Source organism: Diadema setosum, chromosome 7, assembly GCF_964275005.1.
Source record: "Diadema setosum chromosome 7, eeDiaSeto1, whole genome shotgun sequence".
NCBI classification, from domain to species: domain Eukaryota; kingdom Metazoa; phylum Echinodermata; class Echinoidea; order Diadematoida; family Diadematidae; genus Diadema; species Diadema setosum.
In genome coordinates this window covers 26,525,231-26,546,560 of record NC_092691.1, presented here as the reverse complement: position 1 = coordinate 26,546,560, position 21,330 = coordinate 26,525,231, and the positions used below count along the sequence as shown (strand labels likewise).

General features: G+C 39.4%; 1 pseudogene; it reads left to right on the top strand.

Annotated features, from left to right (window-relative positions):
* The first annotated feature begins 326 nt into the window (after positions 1–326).
* LOC140231147 (scavenger receptor cysteine-rich domain-containing protein DMBT1-like) lies at positions 327–16,482 on the top strand (annotated as a pseudogene).
* Positions 16,483–21,330: the final 4,848 nt, after the last annotated feature.

Sequence of the window (21,330 nt, the reverse complement as noted above, 5' to 3'; positions counted from 1 at the left end):
AGCCATCATTGCTAGAGGCCATTCAGTATGGACAGACAGACGTTGAATTATGTTCATGAGGAATACGTAAATCCAAAAGTCTAAAAGGTTATCGCGGTACGCGGGTACAATCATAAGTGGCGGCACGTAAGTGATTAGATATTTATAGTGATGTGCGCATGCTAAAAAAAAAAAAAAAAATTAACTCTGCGTTGAAACAATCCCCCCCCCCCTCCGGTTGTTAGCGTATCATAGCGAAAAATCTCCTCCTACCACATCAGTTCTTGTTGAGGTCTGAACAGTCCACTGCCAGTTCTGGAGAGTACTGAAAGAAGCTAACATAAAAAATGGCGAAGAATTTCAGAGCCTTCCTAGTCTTGATCGTCTTTGTAGGAGCGGTGCAGGCCGAACTAGGTGAGCTCGACACTATTGTTGGTCTAGTTTTAGGCTACTAAACAATTCGGGCATTTTCTTGCTTTTCGCGAGCAGGACAGGCTTTCGTAACCATATGGGAGAGTGACTGTATGGATAAAGTGGATCAAATGTATGAACTATCAAAAAGACCAGAATCATATACTAGGAAAATCACCATCTTTCACTCTGTAGTGTTTCCTTCTTTTATCCCTAAATATTATTTGTGTGTGTGTGTGTGTGTGTGTGTGTGTGTGTGTGTGTGCAGAGAGTAGGGTATTTTTTTTTTTTTACATTTGTTACATAATATGTACAAACAAATATACAGATAGATAATAAAGATATACGATGCTCGACAATAGCTTCGAGCCGGGACCACCATTATTGAAAAGGTTATATATGTTTTGGTGCCCAATCGGATCACCAATATGTATCGAGTACATTACTTTACATTATTTTTTTTTTTTTGGGGGGGGGGGTGTTTTTTCTCGTCCTCAAAAGGGAAGTAGGCCTACATGCTTTCTGCTCGGAAGAGCTTAAGCAAGATGCGGCTAGAGGGTTTTTTTTCGTCTTCTTGGTCAAACTCTCTCTATTTTGCAGCCAAATTTGGTAAAACGTTTTTTTTTTTCTTCTCACAGCCAGATTCGTGTATCTATTTGAAACATTAAAACTAAGTGGTCAAAGTAATAGAAAATATCATGTTTATACCTCAATTCATGTTTGATTATGTCTATCTAGGATAAAGTCAATAGCAGTTTACATGATATTCAAAGCCCCTTATTCTCTGATTTTATGTCATTAATTATTTGGTTGCTAATCATAAAAAGCCACATTACATATATTACTGGTACAGATGAACTAATAATAATCACAATAAAAAGATCAGAAGAAAATGATTTTAATGGTTATGTACTGATTATAACAACAGTATGTAATCAATGGTGATAATATCGCAATTATCATGACATACAGTTATGGAAGTTGTTATAGTGATGAATGCTGTAATATTTGCGTCATCGTATCATCGATGATTATTTTATGTACTTTATATGACAGAGGGCAGTATTCGTCTTGTGGACGGTAGTAAGAACAACGAAGGAAGGGTCGAGATTTTTCACAATTCCGTGTGGGGCACCGTCTGTGACGACGCATGGGGTATAAATGACGCGCGGGTGGTTTGTCGACAGCTAGGCTATGAAGAGGCCGAAGCAGCCACCACTTATGCGAGTTTCGGCGGCGGAGAGGACGGCCAGCCCATCTTCATGGACGACGTGGGCTGTAGCGGTAGCGAAATAGAACTGGCCGACTGCGATTTCGAGGGGTGGGGCGATCATAACTGCGATCATTCTGAAGATGCGGGAGTGAGATGTTCAGATCCTGGTGAGTACTCTGGAACTTGGTTTGGGCTCATTTCCAGTGGCGGACCCAGAGGGGGCGCACCGGGGGCGCGCCCCCTCTTTATCCGTTGTAAAAACAAAAACAAAAACAAAAATGAGATGAAACCTCGAAGTAACACCAGAAATATTGTTTGCGCCCCCCCCCCCCCTTCTGGAAGTCCTGGATCCGCCCCTGATTTCTATTCTTCACTTTATTTCAATGAAATAAAATTTTATGTATTGCATCACACACACACACACACACACACACACACACACACATACATGCATATGTTTTATATATATACATATACATATGAATATGATATGCATATACATGCGAATACACTATTTCTCACGCAATCAAACATACACACGAACGATAAATACATGGGTGCCTTGTATGACAATGACACAGGAAGAGAGATAATTCGTTAATAATGAAAATTATAGAAATTTCACTTTTGTTTTGCATTTTACTGTTTACGAGGTCTTTTTAGCATTCGTCAAGTTCAAAAAATTCCTAAATACAGTAATGATTATCACAATAATTAACGAAAACGCAGTGCAACGTGAAACACAAGAAATACGTGAAACATTATTTTGTCAATCATTTGCAATGAAAACATCTCGACGGAAGAATTTCATGAATTTGAATAATTACGCAGTGCCCACTGCATGCTATAAGGATTAGAACCAAGACTTGCTGTCGGGCTACAGCTCTGTGATCTGGTGGAGATGACGCCTGTCCGGTGATCAGGAGGTCGTAGGTTCGAATCCTGTTCGAGAATATACTCCCATGATTTTTTTTTTTTATCATGGCTACTACCAAAACACTGATCAATTCAATGCTTATCTACGTCGATGTAGGGCAATTTGTCAATCAGTTGCAATGAAAACATCTCGCCTTAAGAATTTCATGAATTTGAATGAATAATCTTTTTTGAAGCGCATTGCAGGATTGTTATTATGATGCCGTCCATTTCCGGTATTAAGACACTGTATAACGGAAAGGGTTCTCTTGGAAAACCAGCAACGATTTACTAAAAGAATGGATTTTAACGATTGACAAAGAATTTGGTGCAAATTCCGTATGTGAATTTTCCCGTACACGTGAGTGTGTGTGTGTGTGTGTGTGTGTGTGCGTGACTGGTGTGTGTTTGTGTTCGTGTTTTTATTATCAACTTTGTATGTCTTGGGTTCGGCCGATTACTATTTATCTGGCTGCTGTACTTTCTTATTTCTCGGCCCCATCTCTCTCATCCTCCCCCTCCCTCCTCTCATTCACCCACTTTATCCGCATTACCCCAGAGGAGGGGCGAGTGCGTTTGGTAAACGGCAAGGGCAACCACCAGGGGCGGGTCGAGATCTTCCATGATGGCGTGTGGGGGGTCGTGTGCGACGACTACTGGGATATTGAGGACGCCCAGGTTGTCTGCAGACAGCTAGGATACCGAGACGCCGTCAGCGCTAAGTCAAGTGCTTATTTCGGACAAGCGTCCGGGGCTACACCCATTATTCTCGATAACGTTCAGTGTACGGGAGACGAGGACAGACTGACCGACTGCAATAGCAACCTGTGGGGGATCAACGACTGCAGCCACAGCGAAGACGCAGGAGTCATATGCACTCATGAAGGTAATAGAAAGTAAACGTTCAAAGGTTTGGTTATAACACATTTTTTCCCATACAACTTTAATACTGAGATCTGAGCGACTTTGACTCCTCGCTTAGAGAAGAGAGGAGAGAGAGAAAAAAATCTCGAAAACACGAAATGTCGTTGTACACATGTCTATGTTTATTTATATGCGTTATTCAAGATCAAGAAAAGTCAGCAGAAAAATAACAATACACATCAAATCCTGGGTAGCACTATCACTTCGTTTGGCCGTAACGTTTATCCAAATGCCCTATCGCGCCATCAGGGCCAATATTCTAGTGGACGTTTTATGCTCGGGTAAATTAGATTTTTAACATTTTGTCGAAATGTTGCAAAGCCAAAGTTAGCTCAGTTATGTCAGTGGCGGAATTATAAAATCCTCTGAAAATAAGATGTGAAATGGCACTGAAATATCGACATATCTGTGATGTACAGCTTCCGAAGGGGAGATTCGTCTGGCAGACGGATCGAAGGCTAACAAGGGGAGAGTCGAAATCTACCATGGCTCTCAGTGGGGCACCATCTGCAATTATGGATGGGATAGCACCGAAGAGGAAGTCACTTGCCGCCAGCTCGGCTACCAGGGCGTCTCCGATAGCTACGTCAACATCCAAAATGGAGATGGGCCTATTCACCTGTCCTACCTAGGCTGCTGGGGGTCCGAGGAGGAGCTCAGAAACTGTCCCAGCACTGGGTGGGGCAACGTTTACGATTGCACACACTACCAGGATGTCGATGTCGCGTGCGAGGAATACGTTGTTCCAGCTCCCGACTTATTCGGTACGTTTCTAGAGTTCGCTAACCAATCACTGTCGGTGTGATAACACGTCATAGAATAGCCCACTTCAAACCTACGTCAGTTTTGTCATATTTTCCCCAGCGAATCCCCATCCCCTTCTACAAAAACAAATAATGTATAGAATAGTATCAGCATTAACTCTGTGCTTATGGTTACCGCGTATAATCAGCTTATTTCTTTAATAGTCAAAGAGTTGACAAAGTACAGACCTAGAGGGATTTAGGAAAGATGGCGAACAAGTAAGGGATATGAAAAATACTTACACACTACAAGTGCTTCGTCAGCTTCATTTACAATCGTTTTTACATTTTCTGCTCGCATGCTATATGACAACCATACTTAGGCAGAACGGTGACGTAATTTTGGTTTGAATACAGATAATTTAGTTTAGCATTGAAAAAAAATGTTATATGATATTCTGCATGTTATTGTTCTTGTAAAATGGAATTGTAGAATACGCGTACATGCATGCATGGGTTAGAAACAAAGTGTTACCGTAAAGATAAGCAACTACGGATCATTAACTACTACACCCATTACAGTATACGTTACCGGTATATTGCCAATCGCGTAACGTCGGTTTGTCGTCGCTTTGTATTACGTCTGGTCAGCTAGCGAAGGAGACGTGCGTCTGGTTGACGGCGTAACGTGGGAATCGGGTCGAGTCGAAATCTACCACAGATACCAATGGGGCACAGTGTGCGACGAGTCTTGGAGCTACAGCATTGCGAAAGTCGTCTGCCGGCAGCTTGGGTATGACTACGCGTACATTGGCTCTTATATGTTGACAACTTCGCCCGGTTTCGGACCCATCCACTTAAGCGACGTCAGTTGCTCTGGGTACGAGTCGCAGCTGACATCCTGCGTGTGGGACTCCGAGTGGAATATCAACACGTGCAATCATAGTCAGGACGTTGAAGTAGAGTGCGGTTATGAAGGTACGGAACTTGGCCTTCTTAGTCATTCTCCGATCGGACTGTACATAATATAATACAAGGCAACAACCTGTAAAAATTCGGTAACAGCAAAGAAGTGGTTTTAACAATGAGGTTGACAACAGTTCAGAGACAACCTATAACAATTATTCTAAAAAAATACACCTTTGCCTTTTCACACGTAACAGATTATTAGATGAGGACGGTTCAAACTTAAGTAAAATGAGCAGAACTCCTTTGGCAATGTACGAAATATATTTCATACCGTTTGTCACACACACAAATGAGAGACTAAATCTACTGGCCTTTGGTCTTGTACGTGACCTGTGCGAGTGTATATGCATGACTGAAAGTGTTACATTCGGGAAAGAATATCAAGGAGCAGAATCATTGAAGCTCTGGAAGACCAACAACTGCCATATTTATGAGGTGTTGTTGTTGTTGGGTTTTTTTTTTTTTGCTGCTAAATTCAGAGTTTTACTCTTTCATTTTGCCTTTTATTGTGAGAAAGATTCTTTTTTCTATTTCCAGAAGGTATGGCGGGATGGTTGATTGCTGTCATCGTGATGAGCTCGCTCGTTGCCTTTAGTTTCATCCTGATCCTCATAGCTGTCTGCTCTTCGAAGAAAAGAAAAGTGAGGACAGGCCGCCAAACTGTTGCCGCCATTAGCGGAAATGTCAACACCACCACTACCACTTCCACGTCAGCCACCCAGCAGGGTGCAGGGGGCTACCCAACTCAGCCCACTGCTACCAACATGGCGCCACCACCCAGCTACACCGCCGTCGTCTACGCTACGGGCAGCAGTGGGGTTCAGGTTCCTCACATGACCCAGTATGCCCCCTATCCATCGGCAGTACAGCAGAATACCATGATGGCGCCACAGGCATCTGCCATCACCGTCCCTACCGTTGTTGACGCAAACTCGAAGGGAGCGGTGCCGATTCAGTAAACTTCTCTGATGTGGTCCTATAGGCCCTATGCATGGTTGTATATACTTTAATCACAATGTTACATTTGCAGAAAGGTGTGTTCACCTTTTGCTTGAAAATCCCAACATGACATCTACATAATCATGACTGCATCCATCAAAATCCCAATTGCGCAACAACAACAAATATACGATGTCGATTGCATACTTAATTAAGAAATTAAGATAAAATCTGTTTTGAAGCTGAAGCCAAGTAGGTATAAGCATGGAATTTACATCGAAGCCTAATTGTGTTTCATTAACCTGTGGGTTAGGAGGATTTTAGAGATGTCTGGAAAAACGTATTAGACTGTATGAAAATTAAGAGTAAATAGAGGATTGAGCTTTACTTTGTATTGGACAAATAATTCTTGGAATAATCCTTGTGTAGTATGATATTGTTTAAATGGTAAGAAGCGTCGAAATAAGAACACATTTCTGCAGAATTTGAGCCCATTTTTCTGTAGCCTATATTCAACATACAGATTTCGAACAGGATTTTTAGATAAAAAATCATCTGTCATCGTTGCAATGGTAACATTTTGTTTCAGTTTTTCTTGAATATTTGTCTATGAATTACTAATGCATAACATTATTCTTTACAAGCATCAAAGAACATAATATTGGAATAGAAAATATAATAGCAACGATTTTGAGGTGAAATAAGTCGGATTTGCTTTAAAAAGATACCTGATACCTACTGGGTCCTCTGGCATCAATGGGGTAAAGATGTTTAATCATGCCATGATCAAAGTTAAACAGTGAAATACATGAAGAGTTGATAATACTTTCACTTGATTATTTTGGGTGATTATTAGTTGAAATTCATGTTTTAACATGAACTCATGAAGTAATTGTTTTTGCTCTCGGAAATATATTTCCACAAATCTCTATACAAAAGGTCACGTAAAGTACGATACAGTTGCACACCTTCTTGTGTATTGGATGGGAGATGAAGGTTTCTTTCAGTCACATACAAGCCGCAAAGCTCAAAGACGGTTGATTTCTTGCTTGTCTGACCATCTTTCAAGACACCATGATTAACAAACTTCAAGTTCAAGAGCATCCACCGGTACCAGTTTGTCTGCCGTATTGCATAACTCTCGTATCTGGAGAACTGTACATTATAATAGGTTTCCCAGCCATTGTGTACGTCTTATTACTCTGTACTTGAATGTTTGAGATCATTAAGTCATACACGTGTTTGAGATGAAGTCGTATGTACGATATAGTAAGTCGTACGTACGAGATAATAAGTCGTACGAACTCGTATATACATACGAGATACTAAGTCGTATGTACGAGATAGCGGCGGCATTTTTTTTTTTTAAACCCATGTCCCCAATGGGTCTTCGTAGGTTCGTGATTCTGAAAATGAAATTAATATTGTTCGTTATTCTGAAGGTTTGTTAATCCGACAATGAAAAGAAGGTGCGTAATAACAAATCTTAATTCGGAATAACGAAACTTATTTCTTTTTCGGATTTACGAACATTCGGAATAACGAGCCATCGTTACATAATATCAATTTTAATAACATCGCTGTCTTTAAAGGTAGTCTGCATTTCTTTGTACTTCACTTTCTGTTACGATTCAACTTCCTTATTTATCGGAAAAGAAAAGAGGTATATAGTATACGCTATTATATGGTAATGCGTAGGCCTACTTGTTTACGTACGTTAGGAAAAGGGTGGACATCGTCGAATTTTATTCCAATTAATATTGGTTAGGTCAAGTGGTTCCTCAAATTCGATTGGCATCACAAATGTATTATATTGATAACATATCGACAACAGGGGTATGGTTTTTAGTCTTGATGGAACATTTGTAATATACATTTCCAATTGTAGCTCCAGGCGACTTTACGTAAATGATCATTTTATACTGTATAATACGTGTTCATGTGTAGGAAAGAAATCTCGACGAACGTTTCTATTATTTGACTACAATATGTTCAACTTGCAAAGTCACAGCACCTCATTAAAGGACAAGTTCACCTTCATAAACATAAGGATTGAGAGAATGTAGCAATATTAGTAGAACACATCATTGAAAGTTTGAGGAAAATCGGACAATCCGTTCAAAAGTTATGAATTTTTGAAGTTTTTGTGCAGTAACCGCTGGATGAGGAGACTACTGCAGTGTGTGAATAACTTAGATGTCACATGCGTACAACAATATAAGGAAAATATAAAGAGAATTTCACAAAATTTCATCTTTTGAAAAAAGTACACATTCCCCCGACTCGTTACCGACAAATGTTATGGGTAATATTATTCCCCCTGCCTTTAGAAAGAGGCAAGTCAAGTGCTCTTTTATTATGCGCAAAAAGTGAAAATATGTTGAATTTTCTTTACATTTTCTTTATACTGTTGTACGCATATGACTCACAAGCTGTAGTAGTCTCCTCATCCAGCGGTTCCAACACAAAAATTTTAAAAATTCATAACTTTTGCATCGATTGTCCAATTTTCCTCAAACTTTCACTGATGTGTTCTACTAATATTGTTGTCCTTTAAGATAGATAAGGTTATTCTGTTTGCTAAAACACTACCTTGTACTGATATACCAGCAGAAGTTTCCACATTGTTTTTTAAATGTTTCCAAGTTTTGTCGTAGTTATGGAATATTGTATCATAATGAATATTCTATATGTCATGATATTGTAAATGTAAATATTGTCATGTTCCTAGGAGGCTGACTGACTCCTGGAAAACCGTGATTGCATAATGTTTATATGGCATGCTACTTTACGACATATTCAGTATTATGCCCATGCGTTGCTCGGCAACAGTGGATATTATAATTATGTATAAGATAATGATAAGCATATTCCAAGGTCCAAACGGCTGTCGATAGCGGTTTATGGATGCAACGACATTTTCCTCGCGACATTGGACGCGAATATAAATGATTAACTTAGGGCAAGCGGGCTGCTCCCTATTCTGTTGTTTTTCTTCGTTTTTGTCATGCACAAAGCAGACTATACCCCACTGCAAAAAGTCCGGTGTTAAATATGAAACACTGAGCTAGTGTTAAATTTCCGGTGCTCATTTATGGTGTTAGATTAACACCTCCAGGTGTCATTTCAAAATATAGAATATTTTTTGAATATAATCTTCTTAGTTATTGTTCTTCTTGTTTATTTTGAACCTCAACAAGACGATCAAGAATTTTCCGATAAAGTTCTTAATTTTTCAAAGAAAATGTTGTAGGCACATTTACACCGCAGTAACACAAGTTGGTGTGGTCTCCTATTGAAGCTGGACGGGTGTTATACCACTGACCATGTGCTGACATTAAAGGGGATGGCTAGGAACTGATCAGTGGGAATCAGTGGGAATGCTGGGGGATGATTGTTCCAATCATATTCCAGTAATGTGCAGTTTAATCTCCCCGTCACTGTACAGGCATGCTAACCTTGAAACATTAAACTGCACATTACTTGAACATGAGACCATTCTGAAGCAAATAATTTTCACACAACAATAGATATATAATGTACTCTTAAATGAATCACACAAGGATGGGAACAATCACCCCCAGCATTCCCACTGATCAGTTACTAGCCATCCCCTTTAACACCCATATCAAATCAACACCATGCGGTGTCACTGTTGATTTGACACCAGCGCAGTGTCAAAAATATCACCAGCTACAGTACACAACAGTATAAAATTAACACCACGAAGTGCCAGGTGAACACTTTTCAACACCATCACAAGATACTTTTTACACCTGTGAGTGTGGTCCTTTATTTCCACTTGATCGGTGTTAGATTTAATACCCATGGTGTTAAATCTAACACCGATGTTTTTGCAGTATACTGGTAGCTAAGTGAGCAATATTTGGTCCTGTATTTTATTTGTCTTGTTAGACGATTAGTGTATATCTCTATCTAAAAAAAAATAAATAAATAAAAAGATAAATATATATATATATTATATTTATATATATTTCGATGCCAAGAAGAGTATAATTTGCAGAAATTCTGGCACTCACTGGCAAGTGGTTTGATTCACTGTAACTTACAAGTATAAACGAGATGCTATGAAAATCGAAAAGAAGCCATCATTGCTAGAGGCCATTCAGTATGGACAGACAGACGTTGAATTATGTTCATGAGCAATACGTAAATCCAAAAGTCTAAAAGGCTATCGCGGTACGCGGGTACAATCATAAGTGGCGGCACGTAAGTGTTTAGATATTTATAGTGATGTGCGCATGCTAAAAAAAAAAAAAAAAATTATTAACTCTGCGTTGAAACAATCCCCCCCCCCCCTCCGGTTGTTAACGTATCATAGCGAAAAATCTCCTCCTACCACATCAGTTCTTGTTGAGGTCTGAACAGTCCACTGCCAGTTCTGGAGAGTACTGAAAGAAGCTAACATCAAAATGGCGAAGATTTTCAGAGCCTTCCTAGTCTTGATCGTCTTTATAGGAGTGGTGCAGGCCGAACTAGGTGAGCTCGACACTATTGTTGGTGTAATTGTAGGCTACTAAACAATTCGGGCATTTTCTTGCGTTTCGCGAGCAGGACAGGCTTTCGTAACCATATGGGAGAGTGACTGTATGGATAAAGTGGATCAAGTGTATGAACTATCAAAAAGACCAGAATCATATACTAGGAAAATCATCATCTTTCACTCTGTAATGTTTTCTTCTTTTATCCCTAAATATTATTTGTGTGTGTGTGTGTGTGTGCGCGCGCAGAGAGCAGGGTATTTTTTTTTACATTATTGTTACATAATATGTACAAACAAATATAGAGATAGATAATAAAGATATACAATGCTCGACAATAGCTTCGAGCCGGGACCACCATTATCTAAAAGATTATATATGTTTTGGTGCCCAATCAGATCACCAATGTGTATCGAGTACGTACATTATTTTTTGTGTGTTTTTCTCGTCCTGAAAAGGGAAGTAAATGCTTTCTGCTCAGTAGAGATTATCTAAGCAAGATGCCGCTCGAGGGTTTTAAGTCGTCTTCTTGGTCAAGCTCTGTCTATTTTGCAGCCAAATTTGGTAAAACGTTTTTTTTTTCTTTTCACAGCCAAATTCGTGTATCTATTTGAAACATTAAAGCTAAGTAGTCAAAGTCATAGAAAATATCATGTTTATACCTCAATTCATGTTTGATTATTGGTTTGGTTTGGTTTGGTTTGGTTTGGTTTATTTCTGCATTTTCTTTCTCCGAATACAATTGCAAATGAAAACAAAATGATACAGATACATACAAATCAATACAAAGAAAAATCATTTGCGTAACAACATTCAGTCTGAAGTGGCATAATTATGAATCAAAATAACATATTAAGGCATACTGTATCTATTAACAAAGGAGAAATCAATACAGGGGACCGTCATCATAAGCAGAGCTTGACGTGGATGAGGCCCTATCTGAATATGTGATACCAATGTAATACAACACCAATTATATATGTACTATGTATTATGTTTATCTAGGATAAAGTCAATAGCAGTTTACATGATATTTAAAGCCCTTACCCTCTGATTTTATGTCATTAATTATTTGGCTGCTAATCGTAAAAAAGCCACGTTACACATATTACTGGTACAGAAAAACTAATAATAATCACAATAAAAAGATCAGAGTAAAATGATTTTAATGGTTATGTACTGATTATAGCAACAGTATGTAATCAATGGTGATAATATCATCGCAAATATTAGCACAGACAGATTATGGAAATTGTAATAGTGATGAATGCTGTCATATTTTCGTCATCTTATCGTCGATGATTATTTTATGTACTTTATATGACAGAGGGCAGTATTCGTCTTATTGACGGTAGTAAGGACAATGAAGGAAGGGTCGAGATTTTTCACAATTCCGTGTGGGGCACCGTCTGTGACGACGCATGGGGTATGAATGACGCGCGGGTGGTTTGTCGACAGCTAGGCTATGAAGAGGCTGAAGAAGCCACCAGTAGCGCGCGTTTCGGCGGCGGAGAGGACGACCAGCCCATCTTCATGGACGACGTGGACTGTACCGGTAGCGAAGTAGAACTGGCCGACTGCGATTTCGGGGGGTGGAGCGATCATAACTGCCATCATTCTGAAGATGCGGGAGTGAGATGTTCAGATCCTGGTGAGTACTCTGCAAATTGATTCGAGCGCATTTCTATTCTTCAATTTATTTTAGTTAGATAGAATTTTATGTCTTGTATTTTATGTATTGCATAAACACACACACACACACACACACACACATACGCATATATATGCATGCGAATACATTAATTCTCACGCAATCAAACATTCACAAGAACGATCAAGACATGAAGAGAGATAATTCTTTGATAATGAAATTGATAGAAATTTCAGTTTTGTTTTGCTTTTTATTGTTTACGGGGTCTTTTTTAGCATTCGTCAAGTTCAAAAAATTCCCAAATACAGTAATAATTACCACAATAATTAAAGAAAAAGCAGTGCAACGTGAAGCACGAAAAATACGTGGAACATGAATAATCTTTGTTGAAATGCGTTGCAGCTAGGGATTGGTATTATGATACCGTCCATTTCCGGTATTAAGACACTGCAAAATGGAAAGAATTCTCTCGGAAAACCAGCAACGCTTTACTGAAATAATGTATTTGAACGATTGACAAAGAATTTGGTGCAAATTCCGTATGTGTGTCTTCCCAGTACATATGTGTGAGTGTGTGTGTGTGTGTGTGTGTGAGTGTGTGCGGTGCGTGACTGGTGTGTGTGTGTGTGTGTGTGTGTGTCCGTGTGTGTTATTGTCGACTTTGCATGTGTGAAATGTGTCCCTAAAAAAGCCATGGAGAGGAAGATGTTCAAATCGGGTTCGGCCGATTAATATTTATCTGGCTGCTGTACTTTGTTATTTCTCCACCTCCCTCACCCCTCCCCTACCTCTCATTCACCCGCTTTATCGGCAACACCGCAGAGGAGGGACGAGTTCGTTTGGTAAACGGCAAGGGCAACCACCAGGGGCGGGTCGAGATCTTCCATGATGGCGTGTGGGGGTCGTGTGCGACGACTTCTGGGATATTGAGGACGCCCAGGTTGTTTGCAGACAACTAGGATATCATGATGCCGTCAGCGCTGAGTCAAGTGCTTATTTCGGACAAGCGTCCGGGGCTACGCCCATTCTTCTTGATAACGTTTTGTGTACGGGAGACGAGGACAGACTGACCGACTGCAATAGCAACCCGTGGGGGGACAACAACTGCTACCACAGCGAAGACGCAGGAGTTATATGCACTCATGAAGGTAATAGAAAGTGAACGTTCAAAGACATGTTATAAGCCATTTTTTCCATACAACTTCTTGGGTTCAGATCTGAATGACTTTGACTTCTCGCTTAGAGAAGAGAGAGAGAAAAAAAAAACCCAGTAAATAACATTGTACGCATGTCATGTCTATGTTTGTTTATACGTGTTATATGTGTTATTCTAGATCAAGAAAAGTCAGCACAGAATAACGATACACATCAAATACTAGATAGCACTGTCACTTCTTTTGGCCGTAACGTTTATGCAAATGCCCTATCGCGCTATCAGGGCGAATATTCTAATGGACGTTATTTGCTCGGGTAAACTGATTTTTTCAACATTTTCTCGAAATGTTGCTAAGCCAAAGTTAGCTCAGTCATGTCAGTGGCGGAATAATGAAATCCTCTGAAAATAAGATGTGAAATGGCACCGAAATACTGGCATATCTGTGATGTATAGCTTCCGAAGGAGATTCGTCTGGCAGACGGATCGAAGGCTAACAAGGGAAGAGTCGAAATCTACCATGGCTCTCAGTGGGGCACCATCTGCAACTATGGATGGGATAGCACCGAAGAGGAAGTCACTTGCCGCCAGCTCGGCTACCAGGGCGTCTCCGATAGCTACGTCAACATCCAAGGTGGAGATGGGCCTATTCACCTGTCCTACCTAGGCTGCTTGGGGTCGGAGGAGGAGCTCACAGACTGCCCTAGCACTGGGTGGGGCAACGTTTACGACTGCACACACAACCAGGATGTCGATGTCGCGTGCGAGGAATACGACGTTCCAGCTCCCGACTTATTCGGTACGTTTGTAGAGTTCGCTAACCAATCACTGTCGGTGTGGTAACACTTCATAAAATAGCCCACTTCTTAAATCCCCCTCCCCTTCTACAAAAACAAAGTATGTATAGAATAGTATCAGCATTAACTCTGTGCTTATGGTAACCGCGTACAATCAGCTTATTTCTTTAATAGTCAAAGAGTTGACTAAGCGCAGACCTAGAGGGATTTAGGAAAGATGGCGAACAAGTAAGGGATATGAAAAATACTTACACACTACAGGTGCTTTATCAGCTTCGTTTACAGTCATTTTTACATTTTCTGCTCTCATGCTCGATGACAACTATACTTGGGCAGAACGGTAACGTAATTTTGGTTTGAATACAGATAATTATGTTAGTTTAGCATTGAAGAAATGCTGTATGCTATGTTCTGCATGTTACAGTTCTTGTGGAGGTGTCGTGGCTGAGTGGATAAGAGCGCTCGTCTGTGAACGACATGAGCGTGGTATGGTTCGTGGGTTCGAGCCCATGCCAAGCCCGACACGTTTGCCCTTTAGCAAGGCACTTTATCCACATTGCTGCTCTCCACCCAGGAGTATAAATGGGTACCCGGTAGGATGAGAAAGCTTATGTTGGTTGATCAGCATGTGCGCGCCTGTAAAATGGCTGCGACTGGCTGGAATGCTCTCCCCAGGGAGTGGAGAATGAGCACTGTTAGTGCTGGTTGGAAATAATGTATCCAGTGACCGGGGTAATAATAGTTTGTAAAGCGCATTGAAACCCTGAAGTGTGTGTGAAATGCGCTATATAAAAACCAGCTATTATTATTATTATTATTATTATTATTATTATTGTAAAATGGAATTGTAGAACACGCGTAACATGCACGCATGGGTTAGAAACAAAATGTTACCTTAAAGATAAGCAACTACGGATCATTAACTACTACACCCATTACAGTATACGTTACAGGTATATTGCTAATCGCGTAACGTCTGTCTGCTGTCAGTTTGTATTACGTCTGGTCAGCTAGCGAAGGAGACGTGCGACTGGTTGACGGCGCAACATGGAAGTCGGGTCGAGTCGAAATCTACCACAGATACCAATGGGGCACCGTTTGCGACGAGTCTTGGGGCTACAACGATGCGCAAGTAGTCTGCCGGCAGCTTGGGTATGACTACGTCAGCTCTTACAAGGTGACAACTTCGCCCGGTTTCGGACCCATCCACTTAAGCGACGTCGGTTGCTCTGGGTACGAGTCGCAGCTGTCATCCTGCGTGTGGGACTCCGAGTGGAATATCAACACGTGCGATCATAGTCAGGACGTTGGAGTGGAGTGCGGTTATGAAGGTACGGAGCTTGGCCTTCTTAGTCATTCTCCGATCTGACTGTACATAATATAATACAGGGCAACATATTATATGTAAAAATTCGGTAACAGCAAAGAAGTGGTTTTGACAATGAGGTTGACAGCAGTTCAGAAACAACCTATGACAATCGTTCTAAAAAATACACCTTTGCCTTTTCACACGTAACAGATTATTAGATGAGGACGGTTCAAGCTTAAGTAAAATGAGCAGAACTCCTTTGGCAATGTACGAAATACATTTCATACCGTTTGTCACACACACAAATGAGAGACTACATCTACTGGCCTTTGTTCTTGCACGTGACCTGTGAGAGTGTATGTGCATGACTGAAAGTGTTACATTCGGGAAAGAATATCAAAGAGGATAATCATTGAAGGTCTGGAAGACCAACAACTGCCATATTTATGAGGTGTTGTTGTTAGTTTTTTTTTTTTTTTTGCTGCTAAATTCAGGGTTTTACTCTTTCAATTTGCCTTTTATTTTGAGAAAGATTCTATTTTCTATTTCCAGAAAGTATGGAGGGATGGTTGATTGCTGTCATCGTGGTGAGCTCACTCGTTGCCTTCAGTTTCATCCTGATCCTTGTATCAACTGTCTGCTCTTCGAAGAAAAGAAAAGTGAGGACAGGTCGCCAAACTGTTGCCGCCATTAGCGGAAATGTCAACACCACCACTACCACTTCCACGTCAGCCACCCGGCAAGGTGCAGGGGGCTACCCGACTCAGCCCACTGCTACCAACATGGCGCCACCACCCAGCTACACCGCCGTCGTCTACGCTACGGGCAGCAGTGGGGTTCAGGTTCCTCACATGACCCAGCCTGCCCCCTATCCATCGGCAGTACAGCAGAATACCATGATGGTGCCACAGGCATCTGCCACCACCGTCCCTACCGTTGTTGACGCAAACTCAAAGGGGTCGGTGCCGACTCAGTAAACTTCTGTGACGGCAAATCACTGTCAAATGTGTTTCATGAGGATAACTCACAATGACGTGTCGATTGCCCTTCCACAGACAAAATGACGAAATGTGAACAATGGACTAAAGACGATACACTCGGTTAACGGAGCTCCTCGTTTATTTTTTAACATACCGAACTCGTGTGGTTGATTGTTTACGAGATAAAGAATCAAGGCAGCAAGGAGTAAAAAAACAAACAAACAAACACCAAAGCTGGAAAATTTGACATTTTGTATTGACATGTTTGTCTTTTAGTGAAGTTTGATAAAATAATTATATCATCTGTACCATCGGCTTGTTTAAGGGTATGTTGCAGGTACCATGGATGAGGTGAAGTAAACGAGAAATAAAAAGAGAAGAGATAGATAGATAGAGAGAGAGAGGGGGGGGGGAAAGAGGGGGAGAGATATGATGGAACCAGTAGGAGTTGTAGCGAGCGAGTAGGATGAGAGGGTGAAGCCAGAATAGGCGGAGACAAGCAACGCTTCGGATTGCTGAAGAGGTCGTTTGCAGACCTGATCATGGCAGCATTGTGCGTCTTTCAGCAAACCAGCGTTTCGCTGATAGCAATAACCATTTGCGTGGCATCAACATCCACCGTATACCTATAATATAATATACATATTTGCTGTTTGCTGTCGTTATGATTTAATTTCTTTACTAACGCTTTACTTGGATCCACTATAGCAACTCCTCTAATATCACTGAATATTCCTATTACAATAACTTTCTATCATATCGCTTTCTTTAATATTCAACTTATACTGACACTCTTATCACTCGCTGTAAACAACTTTTTGCTCGCGATCAGGTTTATTTTCATTATTTTTCACGGCTTTTATTTTTTTCATGAAATTGCCATTCTTGATTCTATAAACTTTTTTTCTTTCAGCTTTGTCACTCTGCACTCTGTCGCTGTCACTTGAAGGTTTTCCCATAGTTACCAAGAATTACGACCACAAAATGTCAGGCTGGTATAAATGGTGTTGCGACAATTGTTTGAAGGCGCTGGCACCAGCCTGTTGTAGGATCACTACATGTACCACAGGATGTTGTTGAGATATATATATATATATATATATATATATATATATATATATATATATATATATATATATATATATATATATATATATATATATACATATATATATACACACATTTCGCCACAACCGTTCGCAGAGCTACTGAATATGTCCGTACTTTGTAAGTCATGAATCGCTCACTGTGCTAAAAAAAAAGAAATAGAAGAAACGCCCTTATAGCTCTTTTTTTTAATTTTTTTCCACAATCTATGCATATAACCATGATAATTGTTAAGTGTACAATGTGTGGATGTGTAGCTCACAAGTTTTGAGACAAAGAAGAGAAATCAGCTCTTTTTCTTTTATCTTTCCAAGTATCTACGTATTTATTGATATATATGCAATGTTTCATGTATATACTGAATTTATCTTAAAAATCTGTTCACATTTTGTCATTTATTTATTTATTTATTTATTCATTGATTAATCAGCAATAGCTCTTTTCACAACCGTCAAACTGTCATTTCTTCCTGAGTCATCCTGCAATTAGTATTTGACCTTTCACCATTCTCTTTTGCCTTTTTTTTCAAGGGAAGAATTATATACATCTCTCAGCATAGGAGACATTGTATTGAAAGAAAAAAGATGTTTGTATATTTGATATTATTCAAATATTGTTCGTAAAAGCATGAGGTCACTCTACATGTTTTAATTTGCTGTTTTGGAGTAATAGGATAATTCACGAGGAAGTTGGTGCCATCAAAACGAGTAATATCCCCCGCTCGAGCCAAAGTTACGATTATTCACAGTTGAACGTGATTTCAACCTTGATGGTCTTATCTATCGTGCATTTGTCTCAACATTTCATCTTCCATGCCCTTCTTTGCTTCACTTTAGGCTGGGAGTATAGCGCTCTTGGAGATATGTGTTTAGTGGCGAGTGCGAATACATATAGGACTGAGATCATGTCTAGCGAAATCATGGCACTATACAGTTCGGAACGTTCGTGTGTATAAAATATACAATCCTATAGTGATAATATGTGACGAATGATTTTACGTAAGAGGAGAAGTTTGTGGGTATGTTGCATAACCCTGTATATCATGGTCATTTGTATGATAATTGTATAATCATGGAAGCGATGGTATATTTGGTAAGGGTTCATTTTTATTGTAAATACATGTATTACTAGAAGATGGCCATTTTTGGGAGGCGCTCTATACATGATTATAGCCTGTCCTCGGTTGTAAATATGATTCTTGTTCAATTCTATGTAAGTGTGTGCACTGCAGTTTTGTTTCCAGATTTACTGATATTTGATATTGATATTAGAATGTTTTATTGACTGAGTAAACATTCAGTATTTTCTTTGTGATGGAGAACTGCGTGGCTCATTTGTCCTTCAAAGTGTTTCGTTGGTTGTGTGACGTGCTTTGCCAGCGCCATTAATTTGTTTGCTCATGGTGAAAATTGTCATTTTCTAAAAGGGGAAGATGATAATGCCCTTTATCAAATTTCAACCAAATTTGGTGACTTTTGCTAAAATTTTATTGCAAACATTCGGATAAATAATTTAGCTATGTCCACTATTGCTGGTCGCCATGGTAGCAGTAAACTGACAGCCATGTCCGTCAGATTTCGCATATTTTTCTGTTCCAATTTCAACTAACAATATAATAATGGATGAAATGGGGGTTGTCTTTGCTGTAATTTGCTGAAGGACCAAAATGTGAAGTAATTATGATCTTGAATTACCCCGAAATGGTCTCTTTATTATTTCCTTTATCTTTTCTATGGCAAAAGAATCAAACAATACATATAATAGAAATAATTGAAAATACAGCATTTTCCAAACACTTCTCTTTTTTGGCGTCATCTTCACACAAGTTTTGCCTGTAGTATCATTTGTTTATCATATTTTTTCAATCTGCAAACTAAAAATTCCAACATTATGGAAATATGAAATGTTATACCAATTTATGTACCTACCCAAAAAATACATCATAAGTCTCATATATTTCTCTTTATACAACGTCCAAGTAGATCCTTGTAATTTGATTGGAGGATTGTTGGTGACGTGATATTCAATGCAATTTTGGTTCCATTTTTGCGTGCAACTTGGTTCGATTTTTTCATTCTATTCCACGGTTCGAGAAATTGTACGGTACTGCATGTACTGTGTGTTGCATATTGAGGATCGCATGCAGCTAGCGCAGTGTACGTGTGCGGTACATGCATGCGCGTATGTAGGCCTACGTGGTGCTAGTGTACGTGTATGAGCGCTATCTGTGACCTGTATCTACACTGATTGCAAAAGCCAGAAAGAGAATTGCAGTAGATCCACATGTAAGTATGGCTATATTTTTCATATATGTATATAGACTTCTAGGCCTACTTAGACCTACCCAACAATCCTCCAACCAAATAACAAAGATCTACTTGGACGTTGTATAAAACAAATAGTGTATGGTCTTTACTCGTGCAATGGAACGAGATTTCGCACTCGGTGAAAGAGGAGGCGCACTATTCAACTCGGCTTCGCCTCGTTGAATAGAGCGCCTCTATCTTTCACCTCGTGTGAAATCTCGTACCATTGCTCTCGTGACCATTCACTATTTGTATAATATTGCAGTGCCGTATATTAATATACGGCACTGCTATATTGTAATGAATAGCGCCCCCATGTGTTGACCTAGAACATTTTCAACCATAACATATTGTGAATGTTGACTTGATTTTCCTTTGTGGCAAATATAAAAATGATTCGTATAAAATGATAATATATACTGCATTGTACTTTTATAGGTTCTCTGAATGTGAATTCTCAGGTTACAGATAAAGGTACATCACGGGATTTCGTTATATGTCAGAATTATGAATACCACACACATTTATTAGTATTCTATTACAGGTAAGATATTACATGTAGTTTGAATTAAATTTGACCAGCTAACTTCACTTGCATTCCAGTGAATTGATTTCCATTTATGATTATTTTGTAAGCAACATTGTTGTACTGGCATTTTTTTCATGTCTTATAACTAACACCTTTAACTTCATCTTTCAAGGGTAAACAAGGATCACATAGTTGTCATTAGTACACGTATACGTACACGCGTATACAGTCTTCGAGCATGATACTTATCATAAGAGTATGTATTGCTCCCAAAGCACCAAAAAAATCGAAGAAATGTACAGTAATCTGAATTATCATATTTAATGCTATAAAAAAGGTGTATGTATCAAACGTGATGAGAACCGGGTGATGTTCGTTATTCCGGAGGTTCGTTAATCTAAAAATGAAATACGGTTCGTTATTGCGAAGGTTCAATTTTCTGAAACACAAATACGAACGTATTATATTCGCTACTCAGAAAAAAAAAAATGGTTCGTTAACTCGAACTTTTTTTTTGCGTTATTTCGAATACTCGAATACTCTGAAAATGAAATATTGTTCGTTATTCCGAAGGTTTGTTAATCCGAAAAACTGAAAAGACGGTGCATAATAACAAATCTTCGGAATTACAAACCTTATTTTTTTTTTCGGATTTACGAACATTCGGAATAAGTGGCCATCGTTACATAATCTCAATTTTAATTACATCGCCGTCTTTAAGTATAATGATACAGTCTGCATTCCTTTGTACATTGTACTTCACTTTCTGTTAGCGATTCATCAACTTCCTTATTTATCGGAAAAGAAAAGAGGTATAATGGTATATGCTATTATATGGTAATGCGTACTTGTTTATTACGTTAGGTAAAGGGTGGACATCGTCGAATTTTATTCCAATTTATA